Genomic DNA, 10,608 nt, shown 5'->3' with positions numbered 1-10,608 from the left:
TATATATATATATAATATATTATATATGTGTGTGTGTGTATGTGTACCATTAAACCAATGGGAAAAGAGAGAAAGTGCAGCATAACAATGACAGTATAGAAAAAAAAACCACTTCTTGAAAGAACAGAGTTTGTAAGCCCGACAGAAAGTACAAGAGGGGAGTTTTTAGAACTGAGAGAAAGTAGAAAAGAGTTTATTAGACTGAGGGGAAGTACAGAAAAGAGTTTGTAGGACTGAGGGTAAGCAGAGGAGGGGGACAAAACTTCATTGTCTGGCCCGAAGTAAAATTGGGGAGTTTATACTAAGGACTGAGGGAAAGTACAGTAGATGGAAGAACTTCAAACAATTAAGGGAAGTAGAAAACAGAGAATTTCAGGAGATAGGGAAAATATACAAAACGAGAGAATTCTAGCGCAAAGAGGGAAGGGAAAAGGGAAGAGAATTCTACGACTGAGTGAATTGAATATAGAATTTAGGCCAAAGGCCAAGCACTGGGACCTATGAGGTCATTCAGCTCTAAAACGGAAATTGACAGTATAATGTTTGAAAGGTGTAACAGGAGGAAAACCTCGCGGTTGCACTATGAATCAATTGTTAGGAGAGGGTGGAAAGTAAGATGGACGAAAGAGAATATGAAAGGAGGCACAGTAAAAGGAACGAAAGGGGTTGCAGCTAGGGGACGAATGCACGCTGCAAAGAACCTCAAGTAATGTTTACAGTGCACCGCATGAGGTGCACTGACGGCGCTACCCCCCTACGGGGTCTACGACGGAAGATTGATTGATTGATTAATTGTGGGTTATCTGGCGTCACAACTACCAGGGTCACCGACGCCGCGACGGAAGATAAACAGAGGAGAATTTATAGTGCTTATAGTGCCATGCGGAAGAAGAGAGGTGACAATCTCACAGCACGGCATTAAAGAAAACAAGCACTCAGTTGATGCTTGGGTTAGTAATCTCCGCAGAATGAATAAATGGAAGAATTATTTATTTTTAATTAAGGGAAAATTCTTGTGAAACTTCCTTTGAATTTTTTTTTTTTTAACACATTCATTTCAGTTACTTTTCTGGATGTCTTATTTGTCATCTTGTCTTTAGCTTGCTGCTGTGATAACGGGAAGGAAGGAAGAGAGAGAGAGAGAGAGAGAGAGAGAGAGAGAGAGAGAGAGAGAAGTCGGGGGTTAATTATTGTTCCCTAGACTTAATTTTATTCAACGTAATGACGTCAATGCTATTCACAGACCGCAGCTTTAAAGAAATGTAAAATGGTAATTATTCTTACACAAACCAAAAATTCGTTTCTGAAAACATCTTGTATGTCATCTTCATTTTTATCATGACTGTTATAAACTTTCCCGGAAAAAAAATGAAGAAAAATGACACTGAAATTATGAATATAATCCACCACAAATAAACAATTAAAAATCGTGATGCCATCAGATTCAACTGGACACGTAAAGTCACAAATAATAATAATAATAATAATAATAATAATAATAATAATAATAATAATAATAATAATAATAATAATAATAATAATAATGACCATTATAAGCCACAGTAGTATTAAAAATACTTAGGCACAGAGTTAAAACGACAAGTCTCTCTGTTCATAAATATTTTTAACACCTCTGTGGCTTTTAATTCTCGATATTATAGCATCGTTACAGGGTTGCCTTGTTTCAATAATAATAATAATAATAATAATAATAATAATAATAATAATAAAATAATAATAATAATAATAATAAATCTGGAACTTGTTTGTGTAGGGTCTTTCCGCTTCTCGAAATTCAGGGTCGCCTTGTTTCAATAATAATAATAATAATAATAATAAATTTGGAACTTGTTTGTGTAGAGTCTTTCCGCTTCTCGAAATTCATAGAGAAAGATGATATGATGTTTATGTAAATTCAGCGAAACCGGCTGAGGTTTGCCTTTCGCAAACTCCACAAAACTTTCCCAGAGAGAGAGAGAGAGAGAGAGAGAGAGAGAGAGAGAGAGAGAGAGAGAGAGAGAGAGAGAGAGAGGGAAACTTCCGTGAAAGCACTACAGAAAGTTTGAGGCACATGGACGCAAGCTATTCTCGGAAAAAGCAAAACTGAGAAATAACTTTATTTCAGACGAGATTTCTTTAAGCAATTCTGTTATTGTCCAGCAAATTATAATTAAATAAATATATCAGTAAATAGGGAGACATTCCTTATTAGATATTAAGGAGGGTAAGTTATTTAAGTACCTGAAAAAATGTATATCACTTATAGTGGCACAAACACAAAAACACACACACACATACGCGTTTACTCTCACATGAGCAATAATGCCACTGACGTTTAACAATGTCAAATATTTTGGTTTCTATATATATACATACATACATACAAACACACAAACACACACACACACACACACACACATATATATATATATATATATATATATATATATATATATATATATATATATATATATATATATATATATATATATATATATATATATATATATATATATATACAGAACCTAGAAAAGAGAGAGAGAGAGAGAGCGATCAAGGTCTTACCTTAGCGGCGTTAGTTATCAACTCCTCCTGCGTATGCTGACGTAGAATGGTCGTCGTCGTCGGCGCCGCCGTCGGCGTCTGCTGGGAATCGCCGTGCAGTCTCACCTCGGTCCCGGCGTTGCCCTCCATCCCTTGGCGACCGGGCGACGGAGGGCTGAAGGGAGGGCGAAGGGCGTCCGCCTCCTCCTCTGCGGACACCTCCCCGCCGCAGGAGACTCTGACGGCGTCTACTATCATTTTTTTTTTAAACTCCTTCGGTAGGGGATGTTAGAGGCGTCTTCCCTACTTCTTCTCTTCTGTTTTTTTATTGTTTTAATTTTAAAAATAAATCAAAACAACGTTCGGAACTTTTTCCTCTCTCACAGTATTTATTATTTATTTAGTTTCTGCCATTCCGCTAAATACTTCAATGTTCACATATATTACTTTCATAAATGATCAAATATCTTCAAAAGCGTCCCAATAAGTTTTGTAACTCGCACAGTATCACTTATTAATAACAATGTTATCATCGACTTCATTAAAAACGAGCGTTCACTGTTTCTCACTCCCACTATTGCCTTTTATCGGTTTATTCTCATTCTGATCCATTGGTTTACTTCTGCATTCACTTATATAAAAACTGATATATCCATCCGGTACTGTTTCAACCCATATATTATAGGATCTTCGTTTAATTCTAACACCAAATGTATCCTTTAAAAAAAAGAATTTTTTTCTTCTTCGAAGTCACCGGAATCCTTCCACAACCACCCGAGCTACCAAACACTGGGCCCTTTCATTCAGGACCCTTTACGAAATCGATTCCACACTTCTTCTTCACTTTCCAGTGCCGGTCGTCTAGACGAGAACAGCGCGATGAAACTCTTTCCTTTTTGACGAGAACAGCGCAATGAAACTCTTTCCTTTTTGACGAGAACAGCGCGATGAAACTCGTTCCTTTTGGACGAGAACAGCGCGATGAAACTCTGTCGTTTTTAGCGAAGCGGTTTGCCTTTCGTCTTTTATCTGCAATGAGAAATGGTGTCATATTTTAATATCTGTCTTCGTCAAACGCAGTGGTTCTCAACCTTTTTCAATGTATGCACCCCTTTCAAGTCAGCAGTCAGTTCTCGCACCCCCTGAATTGCTGAAATAAAAAGCTAGCTAATAATAATAATAATAATAATAATAATAATAATAATAATAATAATAATAATAATAATAATAATAATAACCCAGTCGAACAGGGTGACTATGATAGACAAAAAAATAACAATAATAATAATGATTATAATAATAATAATAATAATTAATAATAATATTATTATTAATATTATTATAATAATAATTATTATTTATTATTATTATTATTATTATTATTATTATTATTTTATTATTTTTATTTTTTATTTTATTTATATTTTTTCCAGAAAAAAAATAACATGCGTATATAAAAATATATTTTGCTTTAATTATTCATAGACATCCACCCACCCCTTAGGAACTGGCTTCGCAACCCCCCCGGTTAAGAACCACTGGTGTAGCGTGTTCTGGTCACTCAAACTTATTCAAGGGCGTAAACATCATATTCTTACAGAAAACGCACAGATTTAGTTGACTTGTTCGTTCGAGCATAAGGCCTGCTTAACCTAACAACAGTAACATCAGATTATATGATCTCCTTAATATATTTTCCAAACATTGTTGTTTTGCATTATTTTCTACAGATACCAGAACAAAATTATTAAGTCATTAAACTCTGTGGACGTAATTTGGACAGTGCGACAGAGATTGGTTCCATCTTCGTCAAGGTCACAGAAAACAAGTAAAAAATGCGCCGAAGTTTCTTCGGCGCAATCGAGTTTTCTGTACAGCGCAAATAATGCTGTATGAAACTCCCAGCCGCGCCCCGGTGATGGCCTGGGTTGTTGGCACCTATAGCGGTACCAGACGCCGATCATGGCTAACTTTAACCTTAAATAAAATAAAAATCACTGAGGCTAAAGGGCTGAAATTTGGTATATTTGATAACTGGAGGGTGGATGATCAGCATACCAATTTGCAGCCCTCTAGCCTCAGTAGTTTTGAAGATCTGAGAGCGGAGAGAAAAAGTGCGGATGGACAGACAAATGGACATCTCAATAGTCTTCTTTTACAGAAAACTAAAACTACTAGGAAATAAACGCCTTAACAATCAACCTTTAGAATTACATAGAGCTCACTGATCAGTAAAAGCCTTTCATCTCTTTGCTGCGAACCAATAAAAAAGGAAAACTCACAAAATATCCCAGTGACTTAGCCTCCGAAAATCTCCATCTTTGGCCCTCCTTCACTCTGCCGAAACCCATTCATTAAGAGGTCGTTTTTAATTCAGATAGTTAGAAAGAATATAGAATTTAGGCCAAGGGCCAAGCGCTGGGACCCGTGAAGTCATTCAGCGCTGAGACGGAAACTGGCAGTAAAAAGCTCTGAAACGTGTAACAGGAGGAAAACCTCGCAGTTGCACTATGAATCAATTGTTAGGAGAGGGTGGAAAGTAAGAAGAATAAAGAGGATATGAATGGAGGTACAGTAAAAGGAATGAAAGGGATTGCAGCTAGAAGCAGAAGGGACACTGCACAGAACCTTAAGCAATGCCTACAGTGCACCGCATGAGGTGCGCTGACGGCACAACCGCCCTACGTAGGTCTGGGTCTTCCAACTCTTCTGGTGCCAATGGAGCCCAGCTGAAACTATCACGCACTATTCTCCTTAGGGTGGAGAGAAGGACATGTCCAAGCCATCTCCATTTCCCTCCCTATATAGAACCGGCGTCATCCAGATCATTGTGGATATTTTCCGTTTCTTCATTATTTTCATGATGACCTTTTTTTTCCAGACCCTATAGACGAGCACTTGTAATCTGTTTTAAATTCGCAAATTAGCCCAAACTGCAAACATCAACTTTCACTAATGTAAACTGAAAAAGCATAGATGTGTTTTTTTTTTACGGTCAAAAGTATAGCAGTACTGATAAGAAAAGAAGGAAGAAGGAAAGAAAGCGAGTTGAAACTCTACGGCGATACCTCTCCAGGTTTCACTAACAACCTTTCGGTAATTACGAGAATGTCAAAGTGACCCGATTTTCATGAGAATAATAGAAATTTAAACCTGAAAAGACCAAGAGATCGATTATTACTACTTGCAGAAGACGTTCTGAAATCCTTTTGCATAATTTTGGCAATAAAAAACGCTGGAAATTATAAATATTGCTGTATAAACAATGTCCAGTACAAGTATGTCCGCAAGTTCTCTTAGTAGCATAAATGATTGCATTGTAATTACAGCATAATATATTAAGGCAATTTAAACTTATTTGAACAGAAAATTCGGTGTGCTTTACGTACGTAATAGAAATTTAGGGTACATGAATGAATGAATGCATATATATATACATATATATATATATATTTATATATATATATATATATATATATATATATATATATATATATATATTTATACTATATAATATATATATATATGTATATGTGTGTGTATGTTTGTATATATATATATATATATATATATATATATATATATATATATATATATATATATATATATATATATATATATATATATATATATATATATATATATATATATATAATCTGACTTAAGTAACCTATAAAACACATATACTATGAAAACTATCAACAAAGCGAGCAAAATATACCATAAAGGATTCTCGAATAACAAGCAAATAGAGTTTAACAACACAATAAAACTCATTTTTTTTTGCAAACATCAAGAAAGCAAATGAATATCTAAAGTCTGATGATCGGTAGCTCGGTAACTATAATGAAGAGGTATATTTGAGTACAACAAATTTTTAAAGTTTGATTTTCTGTTTACAAAATATAACGCAACGATTATTATGTCGGAGAAATAAATCCCACCGTAATCGTTGCAATGAGATTTCACAGATTAACCACAGCATGAAGGATAGGTAGAACGTGGTTATGAGAGTTCGGGGATTTTCGGACATAAATTCGAATTAGGCCAAAATTTTTTTTTTTTTTTCATTAGTCTAACTGAGACTATGAATCCATCGATTGGATTACTGATTACAGGACTACACAGACTATTTAATTTTAAGATCCTGTTCTCGAGCAAGCGTTGAAATGGGACCCCACCCCACCCCCGTCATCTCCCACCCAAACCCCCTCCCCCTTCCCCCATTACAAGGCTACTGACTACAGGACTACACAGAAAATTTCAGTTTAAGGTCCTATTCTTGAGCAAGTGTTTAAAATGAACCCCCTCCTCGTCACCTCCCCAAACCCCCTCCCCATTACAAGCTACTGACTACAGGGACCACACAGGCGAATTCATTTTAAGGTCCTATTCTCGAGCAAGTGTTTAAATGGAACCCCCTCCCAGTCACCTTCCCCATTACAAGGCTAGGCCTACTATCTACAGGACTACACAGGCGAATTCATTTTAAGTTCCTATTCTCGAGCAAGTGTTTAAATGGAACCTCTCTGCCGCACCCCGCAACCGCCCCCCCACCCCTTCAGTCATCTCCTATCTCCCCCGCCCCCTTCTCCGCAGAGTGGTCAACCCAAGTGCGAACTAATGAGGACCAAAGTAATCACAGGACAAGAAAATTAATCACCATGTGTAATCTCGCCACACCTGCATATCGTGTATAAATACTCGCGTCACTTTTCTTCTTTCCAGAGTTGACGAGGTGTCAATTGAAGTGTAGGGTTTTTTTTGTGCTAATTTCGTTATGATGGTTTTTTTAAGTTTTATAGAGCGCTGCTAAATAAGAGCAAAAGGAAATTGAGTGTATATATATATATATATATATATATATATATATATATATATATATATATATATATATATATATATATATATATATATATATATATATATATATATATATATATATATGTATGTATGTATGTTATATTTTAATGGGATTTTTAGTTTCATAGTATATATAAATGACAGCAAAATATATATATAATATATATATGTATATATATATATATATGTATATATATATGCATATATGTATGTATATTTTTTTAGTTTCACAGAGTATAAATACATATATATATATATATATATATATATATATATATATATATATATATATATATATATATATATATATATATATATATATATATATATATATGTATATATATGTGTGTATATATATATATATATATATATATATATATATATATATATATATATATATATATATATATATATATATATATATATATATATATATATATATACAATCTTACAAACTTACTCCTATACATGCGTATGTGTCTGTCTCCATAAACGTAAATAATAATGAAAATAAATTAAAAAAACAATATAACAATAACCTAATAATTTTAGTGATAATAGATAATAACAATAAAAATAAATATCCGAAGGAATTACCTTGAATTTTCTCAAGTATTTTCGTTCATGGGTTCGCTTTCGTGAAACCGAATAGTGAGACCTAAATATTTGCTATACGATTAAATAAATGTATAGCAAAGATATCTTTCCATGGCTTTCTTACAAAAAATAATAGTAATAAATGATAATAAAAATAGAATTATTTGTTCTTCAATCTTTGAGTTTTTTCAGGCATCCTTTTACTTATGCTTCTCTCTTACCACTTTCCTAATACCTCCTATCTTCTGGGATGCTTATTAATCGCTGTTTCCACTTCCTTTCCTTCACTATTCTTACTCTGTTTCGAAGTCTTGGCTACGAGAGGGAATTACATTGCCAGTGACATCAGCCTCGGCTTGAAAAAAAAGGCACATTTTTAGGTAACAAATATCATCGTTACATTGTAATACGTGACTCGTAACAGTAATAATCTGAAAGTTAGGTAGCAATATTTATTACGTTTGAAGATTAAAAATGTCCAAATCGTTTCAGCTATGTACGTTCTCTAAGCAATTTCTTAACCTAAAATTTGTAGCCCGGTTCAATTTTAATATTACTTGAAACATACTGTTAACAGGCTAAAAGTGTCTAAACCATATCAACAACAAGAATGTCTAAAAAGGTCTTAATCAATTCAACTACAAGAAATCTTTGATATGACTCAAATTTTTAAAAAAGGTTTTAACTATTTTTCTTAAACGTCTAAAATGTCTAACCAATTCAAACAACGAGAATTCTTTAAGTAATCAGTCGCTCATCAGCTTTAAAATGTCTAAATCATTTCAGCCACTAATGGATTAAACTTTCTCTTTTGTTTTGAAAAATATAGACTTCTTAGATGGTCCTACATCAACTAACAACTACTTATCAGCGACCATATTGCAAATGCAATAAATATGATTTTTTTTCTAGTCAGCATTTCCACAGCTGTACAGTAGTCTCCGCTAAACTTTATGCTTGCCTTACAGTCGTTCTGAATATTATGTGACTTGCATATAAACATCAGTACATTTATTGACATGAGTCTTCTACAACTGTAACCATTAACAGTTATATGACTAACTTACAAAATGACTTAGTCATTTGATGAAATATTTATTCACTTCCCGTCAACACTTGCGCCCGAAATTCCGATTGCCTCAGGGCCTTGTATCTTAACTATCAAAACGGCCCGAGTTATGTTATGTGTTCCTTCTTCGTGATAAACGGTATAATTGATTCTCACGTATAATTTCTATCATTCTTATAAATGTAGTAATTTCCATAAATGAAATAATTATATAGTATGTGAGAGCGAGTGTTTCTTCATAAGTCACATGTATGTACCCCTTTCAAATCACCAGTCAGTTCTCTCTTCCCTGAATTGCTGAAGTAAAATAATAATAATAATAATAATAATAATAATAATAATAATAATAATAATAATAATAATAATAATAATAATAATAATAATAATAATTATTATTATTATTATTATTATTATTATTATTATTATTATTATTATTATTTTTTTATTATTTTTTTTGCAGAAAAAATAACGCGTATATAAAAATATATTTTGCTTTAATTATTCATAGGCATCCTCGCACCCCTTAGGAACCTGCTTCGCAACCCCTAGGGATGCGAGCACCCCTGGTTAAGAACCACTATGCTAGTGTAATATGCCGTTACTCTCAGTAAAAAGTCTTCGTCTTTTTTCCTTCCTTCCTACGTATTTCAATTTGCAATTGTACGCTTCACCAAATCTACAACGGTGATTCTTATACTCCGTCGAATAATGTTGACAATGCAACATCTTCTAAAGATGTACAAACTGAATTTAAGTCATGAATTTCTGGAAATAATAACGCTCATCATTAAATAGTAAGTTCACTAAATTAAACCTAGTTATTGAACAAATTAAGCCTCGCATTTTGTTTTTATAGAGAATGGTGTCAGGACAATGAATATAACGGGAAGCCTATCGGCTGGAGAGACTATGTAGGCCTACTCGGTTGAATTAAATACTAATTCACTATGAAGATTAATAAAGCATCAAATCAACACCATGCTTAAAGAAAACAGATTTTCGAAGGATAACCTCTGAGGAAAACATACTTGAAAAAAGTCGCACGAATAGAAATATTCGAAAAACCACGGAAGAACTTTGTGACGGGTGGAGAGAATGTCTACACGTGGAAGACGTTTGAGTAGAGCAAATGGAAAGATGAGAACGGGTTTGGATAATGTAGTAAGAAAAAAAAAAAAAAAAAAAGGTAGATGGTACGTAAAATGCAAAAGCAAAATCGAGGGATTTGAAACAACTTAGGTAAAAATAATTTTTTTTTTTTTTTTTTTTTTTTTTCAGAAGAAGACCCCCTTTTCAAACGAACTTCATTAAATAGAAATTGCTCTATGAACTTACCAGGATTTAGACAGCCATTCTTTTAAAAGACAACTTCCTTTATCCTTATTTTTTATTTCTACGGATGAAGGCCATTTTTTTAATGACATTTTCCTTTTTCCTTATTTTTTTTTTCTTTACGGATCAGGGCTACATATGGACACTGAGTTTCTCTCCCCTTTGTATCAAATATTAATTATTAAATATTAATAACATTAAAT

At 33.5% G+C, this 10,608-nt stretch overlaps 1 protein-coding gene across 1 annotated transcript in view; it reads right to left on the bottom strand.

Moving 5' to 3' along the window:
- Positions 1-10,608, bottom strand: part of LOC136846112 (LIM/homeobox protein Awh-like) — a 40,756-nt gene that overhangs the window by 28,757 nt on the left and 1,391 nt on the right. Inside the window, exon 2 of the mRNA XM_067116854.1 lies at positions 2,566-3,573. The gene's annotated coding sequence lies outside the window, so the exon portion shown is untranslated. The remainder of the gene's footprint in view (positions 1-2,565; positions 3,574-10,608) is intronic.

Source organism: Macrobrachium rosenbergii, chromosome 14 (assembly GCF_040412425.1).
Source record: "Macrobrachium rosenbergii isolate ZJJX-2024 chromosome 14, ASM4041242v1, whole genome shotgun sequence".
NCBI classification, from domain to species: Eukaryota; Metazoa; Arthropoda; class Malacostraca; order Decapoda; family Palaemonidae; genus Macrobrachium; species Macrobrachium rosenbergii.
The sequence above is the reverse complement of the archived record's forward strand: the minus strand, read 5'-3'. Positions and strand labels throughout refer to the sequence as shown.